Below are 16123 nucleotides of genomic sequence, written 5' to 3' on the forward strand. Positions count from 1 at the left end.
AACTAATATGCTCTGGAGAACTTTCATAGTCATGCATAGCAGCTAGCTATATTTTTTATATTTTAGGAGTTCTGTATTTCCATTTCTCATTTATGATCAAGAAAAAGAGCTTCAGGCAAAGATAAAATCATCTACTATCCAGTATTGCAGTCTGATCCCTCTAGTATAGTTTGTTGGGAATTATGTTTTTTTTCTCTGGAATTGGTTTTTGCAGTTAATCTTCTAATAATATCTCTAATAATTACGTCTTGCTTATTCTCTAATATCTTATTAATGGAACACTTGGAAAGGTGCCTTATACTTAATCTAGCTCATGGTCCTTTGTGACTAGTGAAAATTCTTGGCCAGGTGTCCATCTCTGATTATACAATCTTTATAGATAGCTGATTTTTCAGTCTCAGAGTGAACACTCGGTGTTTGTGGGACATTAAGAAAGCTAGATGGAAGTAAATTTCTGAGATGGTTATGTGGGAATTGAACAGGAGGATCAAATGAGGAAGAGTTTCAAAGCTGGATGTATGAGGATGGCGGAATATTTTCTAATCTCCAGCTTCATTGTTTGGGTTGCACTGTGTGTGGTGCATTCTTTGTGTTCAGGCGGGGCACCCCCTCTTATCTTGGAGCTGAGTTTTCTAACTCTGTCTGATTTGGAACACACTGTTTACCCTCCTCATAGGAGGGAGTACAGAATTCGCCCACTTGTCTCCCTGTACTGCTCCTAATTTAAACAGTCTAATAATTCTTAACACAAGTTATCCTTTTACATTTATCAAGGTGGGGGGGGGGCATTTCTTGCAGTTACCAGCTCTGTTCTGTGAATGATAGATTTTAAAGAAATTTTCTGGCCTACACTTTATGGAGATGAATTTTTTTCAGAATTAGATGTCCCCTAGAGAGATGAAATAATTATGCTACAAATGTATGGAGTCCTCATAAATTTCATTTCATTTGTAATTTTTATTAATTTCTAATATACTTTAAAATTATTAATAAATGATTGTGATCATCTAAGAGACGAAGCCCAAGTTATTTGATTCTACCACTGTGGGTTCACTAAAACAAAGTTTTGTGAGACTTACTTTGCTTCTTGACAGGTTTAGTAGATTGATCATGGAAATACAATAAGCTTAGCCAAAACTCAGTAGACAATTGACCACATGTCAGAGTAATTTTGAAGGTCAGGAGGAAAAATATGAACTAATTGCTAATACAGTTAAGTGGATTAGTATTAATGCAGGAAATTTTCTATTATACCTTTAGGGTTCTGTTCAGAACTTCTTGGTCAACATTTTTTTTTCCAATTCTTGGATGAAGTCTTCTGTAGAAGGCATATTTATTGATTTTGTGAATGCCCTAGTGTGGGAAGGGATAATGAGCACATTTGATGACATAGGAGGATATTGAAGAGGTCACCACAGACAAAGACAACTGGTCTAGTTTAATGATGGCATTAAATAGTTGTAAGAATAAGGCTTTATACATGAAGGGGGGAAAAAAAACCCCTATACAAATGGGCCCCAAATGTAAGGGACTTGGCTGAAGCGTAGCACACATAAAAAATGATTTTATGAAAAAAAAATGATTTTGAGGTTTAATAGATGGTGAGTGCAGTGTTCATCAGTCATATTTTTTAGTGAAGAAATAAAGCTAGTGTGGTCTTAGGTAGTAGGCTGTGTTACCAGAAGTCCAATAACAATACCAAGAAAGTGATGCTCCCACTCTTATTCTGCAGCTTCCAAATTACAAAGAGAATTCAGTTCTGAGTACAGGGCGCCCTTGAGGAGAACAACTAGGATTGTTTGGAGTCTAGAAACTATTCAGGAAGAAGGTCAAAGGAACCACAATGTTCTAATTCTATTGGAAAGTTCTAGTTTTGCTTTCACATTGAGGGTTTTTCCCCCCATCGGTTTTATTTGGCTCAATGGTGGGGATCTCATTTGCCATGTGCATAATCAGTTATCCCAGCACCTTTTATTAAATAGTTTGTTTCCTGCCTGGATTTGGAATGCCTCCACTGTCTAATACCAATTTTCTGTAGATGCACTTGACTGTCTGAGTTTTCTATTCTGTTCCATTGGTTTGTTTATCTATTCCTGGGCTTAATATCACACCATTTTAATTATTTTACCATTTTATTCAAAATTATTATGGCTTTTCTTGGCTCTTTGTGTGAATTTTAGAATGAGCTTGTTAAGTTTCACAAAAATTCCCTATAGGGTATTTGCTAGAATTGTGTTGATTTCTTAATGGAGCAATTTGAGGAGAATTGGTACAATTATTCCATCTAGTATTCCTATTTACAAATATATTTCTCTTTATTTAGTTCTTCTTTGAGTTTTGTTTAAAAGATTTTATTTATTCATGAAAGACACAGAGAGACGCAGAGATACAGGCAGGGAGAGAAGCAGGCTCTCCACATTCAGGGAGCCCAGTGCGGGACTCAATCCCGGGACTCTGGGATCATGCCCTGGGTTGAAGGCAGGAGCTCAACCGTTGAGCCACCCAGGCATCTCTTTGAATTTTTAATACAATTTTTGTTTTCCTCTAGCAGAATCTTACATATAATTTATTGGATTTCTTTTCAGTTACCCCATAATGTTTATTGCTATTGCAAATGGTTTCTTTTTAAAAATGATATTTTCTAGTTGGTTACTACTGGAATATATGAATACTGTCAATATTTGTAAGTTGATTCTATGTTAAGCAACCTTTCTGAATTCTCTGCATTGTAATTGTAGATTCTCTTAGATTTCTAATGAGAGTAATGATAACATACAAATAATAATAATGTTTTGATATTTCCTTCTTACTTTATATATTTTTTCTTACACCATTATACTCTCTGGGACCTCCAAAAGTGTTGACTAGAAGTGGACATCATTCTTTTATTCTTGATTATCCCACTTTACCCTTTTAGTTGCATTTTTACTAGTTTTGGTATATGGTACTTTCGTTATTCAGTTCTAGTTATTTCATAATTTCTATTTTGATTTTTATCCCATGAGTCATTTTTGAGTACATTTATTTTTTATTTTTTTAAAAGATTTTTATTATTCATGAGAGACACACACACACACACAGAGGCAGAGACACAGGCAGAGGGAGAAGCAGGCTCCATGCAGGGAGCCCGATGTGGGACTCGATCTCGGGACTCCAGTATCACGCCCTGGGCCGAAGGCAGGCACTAAACTGCTGAGCCACCCAGGGATCCCCTTGAGTACATTTTAAATTTTCTAAACATAGAATTGTTTATGTTTACTTTTTATTATTTATTTATAATTATTTACATTGTTTTAAAAGAATATGATTGGAATGAGATTTATTCTCAGAAATTGGTTGATGCTGCCTCTGAGATCTAATATGCAGTAAATTTTTATAAATGTCTTATGTGTGCTTAAAACCAATGTATATTCTTTTCTATTTGGTACAGAGTTTTTTATCTTTGTGTGTGTGTGTGTGTGTGTGTGTGAGATCAACTTACTTTTGTGTTCAAATATGCTATATCTTTAGGAAATTTTTGTCTGCTTGATCATCAGTCTCAGATATCAGAGTTAGAATCTCCTTTAGTTTTACGATCTCATGATTGTGGTTTTGCTTGTTTCTCCTTGTTAATTTTATCTGTTTTTGCTTCCTATACATTTGAGAGCCTATATTTATTATATAAGTTCATCATATCCTTTTTGTAGAGCATTCTTTTTGCCATTAGGTAATGTCATCCTTTGCTCTTATTTTTGTCTTACATCCTAAGTTCTATTTTGTTGTTCATGTTGCCTTGCCAGCAATAAAAAAGTATTTTTATCAAATATATTTGTTCATGATTTTTTATCACATTTTCGGGATCATTTTGCTTTAAATGTGTCTCTAGTTGGGTTTGTTAATCTAGTCGATAACACATTCTTTTAATTGTGTGTGCGCGCGCGCGCGCGTGCATAGAGACTTGAACTCATTTTTGCCATTTTCTTGCATATTTTCTTTTTTTGTATTACTCTTGTCATTTAGATTGATAAAATTGTGAATATCTTTTATGTTCCTCTGATTTTAGAAGCATAGATGGCATTTCTGTTCTCATAATGGTTACTCCTAAGTTTTTAGCATTCGCACATAACTACAAAATTTTCTATCAAAGTTTAAAAGGATCTTACTGTATGTGAACATCTTCCTTTCCAGTTCCACTTTTAAAATCTCATTAAGATATAATTCACATATTTTACAATTCAGCCATTTAAAATGTACAATTCAGTGTTTTTTAGTTTATTCACAGGGTTGTACAACCATTGCCACAGTCTAATTTTAGAACACTTTTGTTCCCCTTAAAGGCAATACTGTATCTAGGATTTCTTGTTTGGCCTACTCCCCGTCCCCTTCCCTCCTAAGGATGTTCTCCAGTCCTAGGCAACCACCAGGTATCTTTCTGTCTCTTTAGATTCACCTGTTCTGAACACTTCATGTAAGTGGAATTAATTTCATTTATGTGACCACTTATCTTTCAATTATGAAAAACTGTAATTAGGTACATTTGATAATATACTTTATCTGATTGTGGGACCACCAGGATAGCTTTCTTGTTTCTTTGGGCTCTCCTTTCTGAAGTACCTCCTAAGATATATCAATTCTTTTTTTTTTTTTTTAAGATTTTATTTATTTATTTATGAGAGAGAGAGAGAGAGAGAGGCACAGACACACAGACACAGGCAGAGGGAGAAGCAGGCTCCATGCAGGGAGCCCGACATGGGACTCGATCCTGGGTCTCCAGGATCATGCCCTGGGCTGAAGGCGGTGCTAAACCACTGAGCCACTCAGGCTGCCCTCAATTCTTTTTTTTTTTTTTCAAAGATTTTTTATTTACTTATTAGGTACAGAGAGAGCGAGAGAGTGCAAGCATGAGTAGTGGGGAGAGGCAGAGGGAGAAGCAGATTCCCTGCTGAGCCAGGAGCCTGATGTGGGGCTCGATACTGGGACCTGGGATCATGACCTGAGCTGAAGGCGAGATGCTTAATTATCTGAGCCACTCCAGCACCCCAGATACATCAATTCTTTAGTGAGAAATTATTAGTGGAAAACTCATAGTCATTGTAGGGTCTTAAAAATGTCTTTATTGTCTCATTCTTTTTGATAGCTTAGTTGGGCATTGAATTCTAGCTTGACAATTCTCTTGTTCTTAACATTTTGGTTATATAACTCCATTATCTTCAAGGCATCTTATTATTGCTGATGAAGTGTCTGCTGTCAGTCTTTTTTTAGGTAGATAATACTCCTTTATGGTACCTTAATGTTCTGCATTTTCACAATGATATGTGCAGGTGTGGGTTTATCTGTATTTATCTTGATTGGTACTGAGATTGCATTTTTTTAAGGGAGAAAGGGGCAGAGGGGGGAGAGAGAATCTTAAGCATGTTCCACACTTAGTATGGAGCCCAACCCACTGCTCGATCTCAGGACCCTGAGATCATGACCTGAGCTGAAATCAAGAGCCAGAGGCTTAACCCACCAAGCCACCCAGGTGCCCTGAGATGACACTTTGAATGTCTGTGTTTTTATGGCTGTTTTTCCTTTCTTTATCTCTTTGAGGATCCTAAACATTGAGTTTGAGGTCAATTTCAGATGGTTACATTATTTCCATTTTGTCTTAAGTGGATTAATCTCTCTGTAGTTGCTTTTGTTGACAATTGTAGTGTTAATTTTCTTTATGTATTTTGGAATTTGGTTTGAGAGCTTAATTCCAGTAAGAGTTATTATCATCTCACCTTACCCTACTTTTCCTCAAAATTTTGCTTCCATTTGGTTCCACAGGTAATTCAGGATTCCTGATTTTCATGATAATGGTGATAATGTACATCCAGCCATTGAGCTAGCAAGTGGCTGGCTTGGGTTCTGGCCTTTCCTACCTCTTTTATTGTACGGCTTCACATAAACTGCTTTTTTAAGTCTCATTATTGGAGTTTGGCCCACTCCCTGGTTTTAAGCAATGAGCTGGCTCCAATTGCATGCCAGAAGTGAAGCACTTTTAATTCTCATTAACCTACAGAAGCTGAATTCTTGGCCTTCTTTGTTTGCTCCTATACTTAGAGCCCATTAAGCCTCACTCACTGCTTTGTGTTTTGTTCTATTCTTTAGTCCTTGGGAATATTTATTATAACTAATGTATAACAATAGAATTGATATAATTTATTATCTTTCTTCCTGGGTATTATTGTGAGATAACTCAGCATCTGTTTGTTTGTTTCTTTCTTTCTTAAGGAATTTTCACCTATTCATTTGAGAACGAGAGAGAGGGAGAGCACACACAAGTAAGGGGAGGGGCAGAAGGATAGGAAGAAGGACAAGCAGACTCCCCAGTGACCAGTGAGCCTGTTATGGGTCCTGATCCCAGGACCCTGAGACCACAACTGGAGCTGAAGTCAAACACTTAACAACTGAGCAATCCAGGTGCCCCAACTCTGCATCTGTTTCAACTTCCTTCTAGTATTCCTCCTTTTACTACATGAACTGGAAAATAAAAATTACTACCTATGCTTCCTTACATCTAGGGTTCCTGATGTAGTTCAGATTACACTAATCACATTCACTTTTATGATACTCCAATTCAGAACTGAATACAGGGGAGGGGGTGCATAGAGTGTCATACACATGGCATTAGTTTTGCTGGAGCAGATCCAGTGGCTTAGAGTTTGCAGCTCTCTCTGATTCCCAAATTGCAGACCTGGGCTGTGTCCCCTTAGTGCCAGCAATTCTGGCAACAACTTCCTGGTGTCTAACAGAAGCTAAGGCATTGTATTCAGAACCAATAATCACATTGGTAGCTACCTAATTCCTGGATGTGGCTAAGGAGTTATGATTCTGTCCAGCACTTAGCATAGCAGTGCCCTATTTCTTTAAGTTACTTGCTTTTTTTTTTTTTTAAGATTTAATTTATTTATTTGACAGAACACAAGCAGAGGGAGAGGCAGAGGGAGAAGCAGACTCCTCGTTGAGTAGGGAGCCCGATATGGGGGTTGATCCTGGGACTCCGAGATCATGACCTAAGCCAAAGGCAGATGCTTAATTAACTGAGCCACCCAGGTGCCCTTCTTTAACTTTCTTTCTTTCTTTCTTTTCTTTTTTTTTTTTTCTTTAAATTTCTGATGGTGGCAGAGGTGGCTCCCTTGGCAGGCCAGTTCTCTGTGGATGCTGAGCCTCATTCCTTAAGGTTTAGCATAGAGCCTCCCCTTCTACTCTTTCAACTATTTTATTGGCATCTAAATGTTAGCACCTAAGTATTAAATCTGTGCTTAAAACACTAGAGAATCTTTATACCTGCAACTGAATCCTGATTAATATAGCAGCTAGGATTTTACTTTTTATTTTTTATCTATCACTGTTAACATGGGTAGTATAGGAGTAGGGAGAGGGTTGTGGACTCAAAGTATGAACTTACAAAGCCATCTTATCTAGAACTCTCTGCCACTATGTTATGTTTTTCAATTTTAGATAGTTTCTTTTAGATCGACATTGTAAAGCTGATGTTGTCTGAATTATAAAACAGAAATAGAATGGTAACTGTTTTACCCCCAAGGAGAAAAAAAATAGTATATATTTAAGATTCCAATGCAAACTGATTGGGCTAAGAAAATTTGGAAAATGTAACACCTTTTTCTACCACTGGAAAGTAATGAAATGTTACCCTCTTTGAAGACTATTATGAATTGTATGACCAAAAAGTAGAAAACACCAGCTAGCTACAAATAAATCTTACTCTTCTTTTTTCTACTTTTGTCTTATCACAGCCAGTTTGCTAGTTATGTATCTAAAGAAATAAAGCTCTTTTCTGCAATTTATAGGATAAAAATAGTCATCTTTGTGAAAGTGTTCTGAGATTTCTGATATTCTTTTTTATTAAAATGTTATTTGCATTTGATAAGAAATGTTCTTCTTCATAATTTTCCTGGCATAACTTCATTGCCACCCAAAACTTACCTATATGACGTTTGTATTTTAAGTAATATTGTAACTGTAGTTCAGGAAATTAGCAGAAATATCCTGAAAATTTCATGCCTTATCTACAAACTTGCCTTTTTGTTCCCTTTCATTTGCAATTACTTAAAAAATTATACCAGAGTCACAACACAGAGTAATGCTTATAATATAAGGAATCTAAAATAGTTATGCAATAAAAATGTGTCTATGTTATAATTACAACTTTGAAAAATTATATATGTGAAGAATAAAGACTAGAAAGTAATAATAAAAAAATTGGAAGTGGTTGATACTTTCTTGGAGAAAATAAAACCAGTTGGGCTTGTTTTGTTCATGGGAGTCTTGTTTTGACTCCTAATATCTGGAATCTGCCTCTTTTCTCCTCCATTTGTGAAAACGGGGAAAACACTTATTTCTAGGTTTCTGGCACCACTCTTGTTCTTTGTGAGATATGAAAAGTGATTGAGATTGGTTGTGTGAATAACATCTGTACATTTTTTAGGTACTCCGAGATGTAGTTTAGATTTACTTGGGGACTTAAACTCATTTAGCCACTATCATCCCTGTCCTGGTGTTCCAAGAGCCTCCTACTTTGTCTGGTTATTTTTCATGCTTATTCCTAAATATCTCCTTTCCACAGTAGCCAGAGAGATACTTTGAACCTACAAGTCAAATCACATGTCTACTTTGCTATAATACTCCAAAGGCTTTTCACCTCATGCAGTGTGAAGCCTGTGGGGCCCTCCATAGTCAGTTTTATTTCTTGTTGCTCCTTCCCTTGCTCCCTCCATTCTGTACACACAGTTCCCCTCTTGCTGTTTCTCACTTAAACATTCTGTCAACTCATTCTGCCCTGCATTTGTTGTTGCTTGGGCCTGCAGGGCCTTTCTCCCATGGCTTGTATCCACGCCTCATTCAAGTCACTGCTGAAATGCCTTCTCAGAAAGGCCCTCACAGATTATCTAAATAGTACCCCTCTATCCTCTTACCTGCTTTATTTTTCTTCAAAATATTATCACTACTGAATACTCTGTATTTATTTGTTGACTGTTTACTAGAATGTAAGTGCAATCAAACCGCAGATTTGATTCTGTTCACTGTTAAATGCTCAAGGCCTGGAACAGAACCTGGGACATAGGTGCTCAATAAGTGAATAAATTTGAGTAGTCCTTTACTCTGTACATGGAATTTTTTTGTTTGCTTTATTTCTTTCTAATCAAGGTTTTTCTGTCCTTGTCAAGTTGAATTTCAATCTGGATAAAGAGATGAAACAGAAACTGCTTCTTTTTTTCTCTGCCTTATACAATGGTCTTCTATTTTCCTTATCTTCCCCACTTCCTATGCATCTAGGAAGAGCTCTTATTATTGTCCTCTGAGCATGATTGTCTTCATGAATCTTAGCTCATTTTGGACTTTGACCTTCCAGGCATTCTTTACATAAATCCTTGCTGGTCTTTTGTATATTTCATTTTGGCCATGTGCTTTTTTTATTTGTACGTTTTGAACACATTCTTTTAACATTTGGGTGCTTCATGGGGTTTCTTGTCTATACACACCAACTTAGAGATCTTTTCCTTTTCTTTAACTGATTGTATAGTTGAAATTTTTATTTTTATTTTTATTTTTTCAGGCCTCTGGGACTCAAAACCTTTTTCATGATCTCTAAACATTGGCTTGTATCTGATCTACTTCAACTTTAAAAATATTTTTTTTGTTTATTTATTTATTTAGAGCATGAGAGCAAGCAGGGGGAGGGGGCAGAGGAAGAAACAGAGAATCTCAAGCAGACTCCCAACTGAGCATGGAGCCTGACATGGGACTCCATCTCTTGATCCTGAGATCATGACCCGAGTGGAAATCAAGAGTCGGATGCTTAATCGACTGAGCTACCCAGACATGCCACTCAGAACTTTTGGTATTTTCTTAAACTTTAAACTGTATATCTAATACAACCACAGTTATATTTTTTGGTCATTAGATATTTGAATTTCACATAGGTGGCTTTGAAGATTTTTGTCATTTTTTTACTACCAACCTATTCTTTCTTGCTTGTCAGAATTAAGTCCTATTTAGTAATTCTCTTATTTCCTTATTTTTTTCATTGTTAATTTCTCTAAAAACATACTTTTTAAGGGACGTCTGGGTAGCTTAGCGGTTGAGTGCCTGCCTTCGGCCCAGGGAGTGATCTTGGAGTCCCGGGACTGAGTCCCACATTGGGCTCCCTGCATGGAGCCAGCTTCTCCCTCTGCCTATGTCTCTGCCTCTCTCTCTCTCTCTCTCTCTCTCTTTCTGTCTCTCTGTCTCTCGTGAATAAATAAATAAAAATCTTACAACCCCCCCCATAAAACCATACTTTTTAAATTGTTATTTTTTTAATTAAGTAATTTTAAAGATTCCTCACCAAGATAGTTAATAATTACTTTTTGATACTTATTTGAATGAAAAGATAGCTCTGTCTTGGCAATACAGTAAGGTTTATAGGCTTTGTGAATTGCAGTTGAAGGGTTATTATTTTTAAAGATTTTATTTATTCATGAGAGACACAGAGGGTCAAAGACACAGTCAGAGGGAGAAGCAGGCTCCATGCAGTGAGCCTGATGTGGGACTTGATCCCGGGACTCCAGGATCATGCCCCGGGCCAAAGGCAAGGGCTAAACCCCTAAGCCACCCAGGGATCCCCTTGAAAACATTAGATAGGTTTTTGGTTAGACTTCTGACAAGAAATTTGGATAGCTCTAAGGCTACAATCTGGTTTGGATTTATCCTTTGGTCAGTAGAGGTCATCTGTGCCAAAGAAACAAAGCTGTGTGTATGTATCTATGTATGTATTTTCTGGCAGTGATGTTACTATAAAATTGATAGCATAGAAAAAAGAATTTCTTTTTAGTGTTAACACAACTGGTTTATGTCAAGCTGGTTTCTGCTTGCTTTAGAGTTGTAAGTAAATGTGTATATCTGTATATCCTCTGCTTTGAAGTTCTAATAATGGAAAGATACCCAAGGAATGCTATATTCTCTCCCTTTTAGTTCATCCCCAGTTGATCCATATCGCTGTAAACCTGTTAGTCTCCTGTAACTTGTGTAGCTTTTCAAAGTTTCGGAAAAAATACGTATCTTCTGAAGTGCTAAGCTTAACAAATTTTCAAATAGGCTTCACATTTCTAACAAATAATACATGTTATGGAAAGAGTTCTTCTAGAGTTATTTTCTAGAACTTTGAGCAAAGTTTATTTTGCTTGGTCTCCACTAGACTTACCTTTTTCTCTTTAGTTGCCCAAAGTCATCCAAGAACAGCTTTCCCTTTGTAGTATATAAGTCTCACTTGGAACTACCTTGGAGTAGTGAGTCTGAGGTATAATACTTAGAAAAAGAGGTGGAAAGGAATGTAGTCAGGGTCCTGGGGATCTAATCTGCATTGCCTGTATGGCAAAGAAAGCAATGGAGATAAAGCAGACCTTTTCTAATCCAGTGGCAAGTCCTGTTTCCCCAGGGGTTGACAGAGATGCCATCATGGGTCTCACCTTGCATGAGGGCACAGAAGTGGTACTGGTGACAAATGGTAGCAACCTGCTGAGGTGTAATGGGTTTAGAGGGCAGAGAATGATTCTGGTAGTAGGACAACCTACCTGGAAGTAGTGTCATTGGCTGCAGATCCCAAGCTGGAGTTCCTTGGGGAACACCTATTATAAGAGTTTACCGAGATATTTGTTTTGCCTATGGCTCATTTGTTCCTTGCCAGAAGTCCACCCATGGGAAGGGTCCTAGTCACTAACCTGGGGAAATGCTATGCGTCAAAGCATGACCTTTCTGCTGGAAGAAGCACAGTACTGTGAAAATCACAGAGGAAAAGTCTGTTCCTTCTGTTCTGGGCTCTGGTTAGGTCTATTTTTGTGGTGTGGACTATTGGAGGAGCTTCATTCTAAAAGCTTATCCTGCAGTATCTCTTGATGTCCTTGGAAATGACTTTAAGCTGTCGTTCCTTGTTTGGAGTTAATGGGATATTGAAGCGGAAATTGAGCTATATCATCATCTGGCAACTGCAGGGAATCTCTAAGGATTATTTTCACTTCTTTGTTTATTTTATTTTTTATTTTTATTTTTTTCCCAGATCAGTATAGTTTTATTGCATTCTTAAGGTATCACAAATAAGTCTGCAAAATCATCTGGCATCTTGCTGTTTCTGTTGCTGGACAACTGAGATCTTATTCATCAGCCTGCTGAACTGTTCCTTTTTCAGAAACATAGATACCATCCAAAAATTTTCTGATATCCTTGTTTTTAACAGTTGTCACTTGCTGAATCAAAGCAGCTGAGTTCGAAACAAGTTCAATGTCATTTCCTTCAAGAATTAACTAATCTTTTTGGGCTTGAGATACAGAACAAGCAACACCTGGCTTCATCTGAACCCTGTGAATGTATTTTTCACCTAAGAAATTTCAGATTTCAACAAGAGAACCCTTCTCCTGAATAATAGCGTTGATGGGGAAGTGAGCATACACCGATTTCATCTTGTAACGGAAGCCCAGTGTAACACCCTTGGTCATGTTCTGTATCTGGCTACTGTTCGCACTACAGATCGTGCAAATGGTAGCCAGTTATTTTCTGTTTCCCCACCATTTGTCAACTCTGAGCCTCTTCTTTTTCTTTCCAAGAAGACTGAGTTCTACATTGTTGTGATTGAAGTCCCTTCGCAGAGTTCCTCTGGGGCCCTTCATGATCACAGTGTGTCCTTTCAGGGTGATGTCGACATTTTCTAGAATGTCAACAGTCTGATTGCTGAGAATGGTCTTCATTTTCGCAATAGATGCGGCAAAGCCACTTTTTGTTTATTTTAAATTAAAAAAATGCCTTTGAGGTATAGATGGCAGGGTAAAGACACAAGTATAGGAATTGCTGCCACTCCACACTGGATTCCTCAGTCACAGCATAAAGTTGTTGCTATTGTTCTATAGCCCTGGGGATTATGTGATTCTTTTGCTTATTGTATTTTTGGGACAATGCTTCTTGCAGTGGCAGAGTCTGACTTATAGTAAATCAAAATGGTCAGGTTTCAGGTTTGTGGAATACTTATAAAAGTGCACTAAAATTAAAGTTTGTAGAGACAAAATTCTTTTTTACTATACGTAGTTTCTTGAATTGACTTTTTAAAATGACATGTAAGCTAGGGATCTCTGTTCATTTTGGACTGGGGAAAAATAAGAGCAACTTGTACGTTTTTCTGATATAATTGACATCGATCCTTAAGAATTGCTTGGATTAAAGTTAGCCTGTAGTCTGTTTTTGTGTTCTTATCTCTTTCAAAATAGGACTGACCTGAGATTTTTATTTTATTCGATTTTATTTTATTTTATTTTTAAGTAAGCTCTATGCTCAACATGGGGCTTGAACTCATGCCCCTGATATTAGGAGTCACATGTTCCACCGAGTGACCAGCCAGGGACCCCTGAGATTTTCTTTTTCTTTTTTTTTTTTTTAAGATTTTATTTATTTATTTATGAGAGAGAGAGAGAGAGAGAGAGAGAGAGAGAGAGAGGGAGAGAGGGAGAGAGGGGCAGAGACATAGGCAGAGGAAGAAGCAGTCTCCATGCAGGGAGCCTGATATGGGGACTCGATTCCGGGTCTCCAGGATCAAGCCCTGGGCTGAAGGCAGCACTAAACCGCTGAGCCACCCGGGCTGACCCCCCTGCTGAGATTTTCTAATGTAGAAGTGTTTTATGCCCAATATTGTTGATTTCTTTCTCTGTAAGGGCATTGTACCTCCACTAACATTTTACTCCTTGCTGTTAACACTACCTTTCTTCAAAAGTCTGAATGCCTTCCATATATATGCCTTCTCTTCCCATTGAGGCAGAGACTTCTTACTACATTATTCGCTCTGTGTTGGTCTTGTCTTTTCTTTTTCTTCCTTCCTTCCTTCCTTCCTTCCTTCCTTCCTTCCTTCCTTCCATCCATCCATCCATCCATCCATCCATCCTCAGTCTTTCATCAGTTTTGTCAAGATCTAAATAACTTCAGTCTTGGGACACCTGGGTGGCTCAGTGGCTGAGTGTCTGCCTCTGGCTTGGGTCGTGATTCCTGGGTTCTAGAGTTGAGTCCCACATCAGGCTCCCCACGAGGAGCCTGCTTCTCCCCCTGCCTGTGTCTCTCATGAATAAATAAATAAAATCTTTTAAAAAATCAGTCCTTTTTAAAAAAAATTCAATCTTCAGTTAATTCCATTAGATTTCCATCATGCTCAGTAAAAAGTGAGATGTTGGGAATGGTAGGAGAGGTTGTAGAGGTAGTCAGGTTATTTGTTGTACATCTCTTTTCTTTTAAATTGTTGAATAATGATAGCACTTTGCTTAAGTAAGCACATAGCTAGGAATCCCCTAAACTGCTCAATGATGAATACCAATTTTGTAATCCAGTGATTTATACCTAGCTTATATCTTAACCAACTTCATGATCCTGTTCCTTTTCTAATGATAGTTCTTTGTGAAAATTTCTTAACTTTTTAGCACTAAATAATGTGGACCTAGAAATAATTATCTTGGGTATTTTTTGATAATTACTCTTTTTTCTCAGAAGAATTATTAAAATATGATTACCATGATGCCATCTTTACATTGGGGGTGAAATTTTAACTTTTCTTCTGCTTTGACAGCTCCTGAGGAAATTAAATAATTAAAATGGAAGTGTAAGTAAGAGTGGAGGCATAGTAGAAAAGCCAGATTCCTCTAGCTGTCTCTCTCATACTACTGAAAGTTTATTCTCTTAGAATGACAATGACATCTGGTTGGGTTATTTTTATTAATGGGTATTGATTGGTGAGGGAGAAGAGAGCCAAAAACAGTGAAGTTGAGATTGTTTGGTAGTCATGGAAATGAGGGTTGGTGATAGCTAGTCAGCCCTTTTCAGTTTCTGGAATAAACACTGAACACTCCAGATTGGAATTTGGATATTATGACTTTCATAATAAAAAAGTGTTTATTAAATGACTCTGTGTGAAACATGTTCTCTATATAAGAGAGAGTGCTCCTCTGTGGGTGTTTGTGATGTAAAGTGAACAATCACAGAATGAATGAATACTCATTAGGATCAAATATCGAACAGATACTTAGTGTTTACAATGCACGAATGCAGTGGTGCCCAATGATTGGTATGAGGAGAGTTTATTAGACTAATTAGTCCAGTGGCTGGACTGCTCCCTTCGCTTCCAGTTACTTGGGAAAGTCTTTGTGAGGAAGGCTAATTTCCAAAATGATTTATATGATGGCAGTTGAAGGATTGGCCAGCTGAGAGAGAGAGATGGACATAGTATATGAGACAACCAAGAGACAAAGATAGAATCATGCACTGGTAAAGAGAATGAAGACGAGATATACTCTTTTTTAAAAGGGTATTTTTATTTTATTTTAAAGGAATTTCTACACCCAACAGGGGGCTTGAACTCAAGACCATGAGATTGAGAGTCACATACTCCACTGACTGAGCTGGCCAGGCACTCCAAGGACTAGATAGTGTCTACTAAGGAATTAGTCTATGGAAGAGAAAGGAGAGGTGAGGGTCCTTGAAGTGCAGTGACAGGAATGTGAAACTCAGATTAAGGAGTTGGTTCCTGGTCAACAGGATGAGGTGATGCTCCTGCAAAGGTATATGAAAGGATCATGTTAGTGTAGACAGAAAAGAAGTTAAATGTTTTTTAGATGCCTACACTTTTTTAGGAACTGTATGACGCTCATTTAAATATACCTTAGTCTTAAGAACGTTCAGTTTCAGCATGTCCTGATACATACAAACTTAGATTATTTTAAAGACTTATTGTATTTATGCATTTTAAGGTTTTTTTTTTTTAAGATTTTATTTATTTGAGAGAGGGGGAGAGAGCACAAGCAAGGATAGGGGCAAGGGAGAGGGAGAAGCAAGCTCCTCACTGCGCAGGACCCTGGGATCATGACTGGAACCCAAAGGCAGACACTTAACCAAATGAGCCACCTGGATGCCTGACATTTTAGTTTCTTATCATAAAGTTTGATTTCAAGTAACTACTGTGGCAAAGAAGAAAGTTAAATAAAAATCTATGGAACATAGTACCCATCATAGGGAAATGCCATTATCTCAAAGACTCAGCCTGGATTTCAAAGCTGTCACTTGGAGCCATATTTCTTGAATTTTTTCCTTTAAGCTC

General features: G+C 37.4%; 1 protein-coding gene and 1 pseudogene across 2 annotated transcripts in view; one reads left to right on the forward strand and one right to left on the reverse strand.

Moving 5' to 3' along the window:
- FRMD5 (FERM domain containing 5) overlaps nucleotides 1–16123 on the forward strand; it is a 334543-nt gene that overhangs the window by 54127 nt on the left and 264293 nt on the right. The window lies entirely within an intron of this gene.
- LOC121484261 lies at nucleotides 12083–12746 on the reverse strand (annotated as a pseudogene).

The sequence above is a fragment of the Vulpes lagopus genome, chromosome 2 (genome assembly GCF_018345385.1).
Source record: "Vulpes lagopus strain Blue_001 chromosome 2, ASM1834538v1, whole genome shotgun sequence".
In the NCBI taxonomy this organism is placed as follows: Eukaryota; Metazoa; Chordata; class Mammalia; order Carnivora; family Canidae; genus Vulpes; species Vulpes lagopus.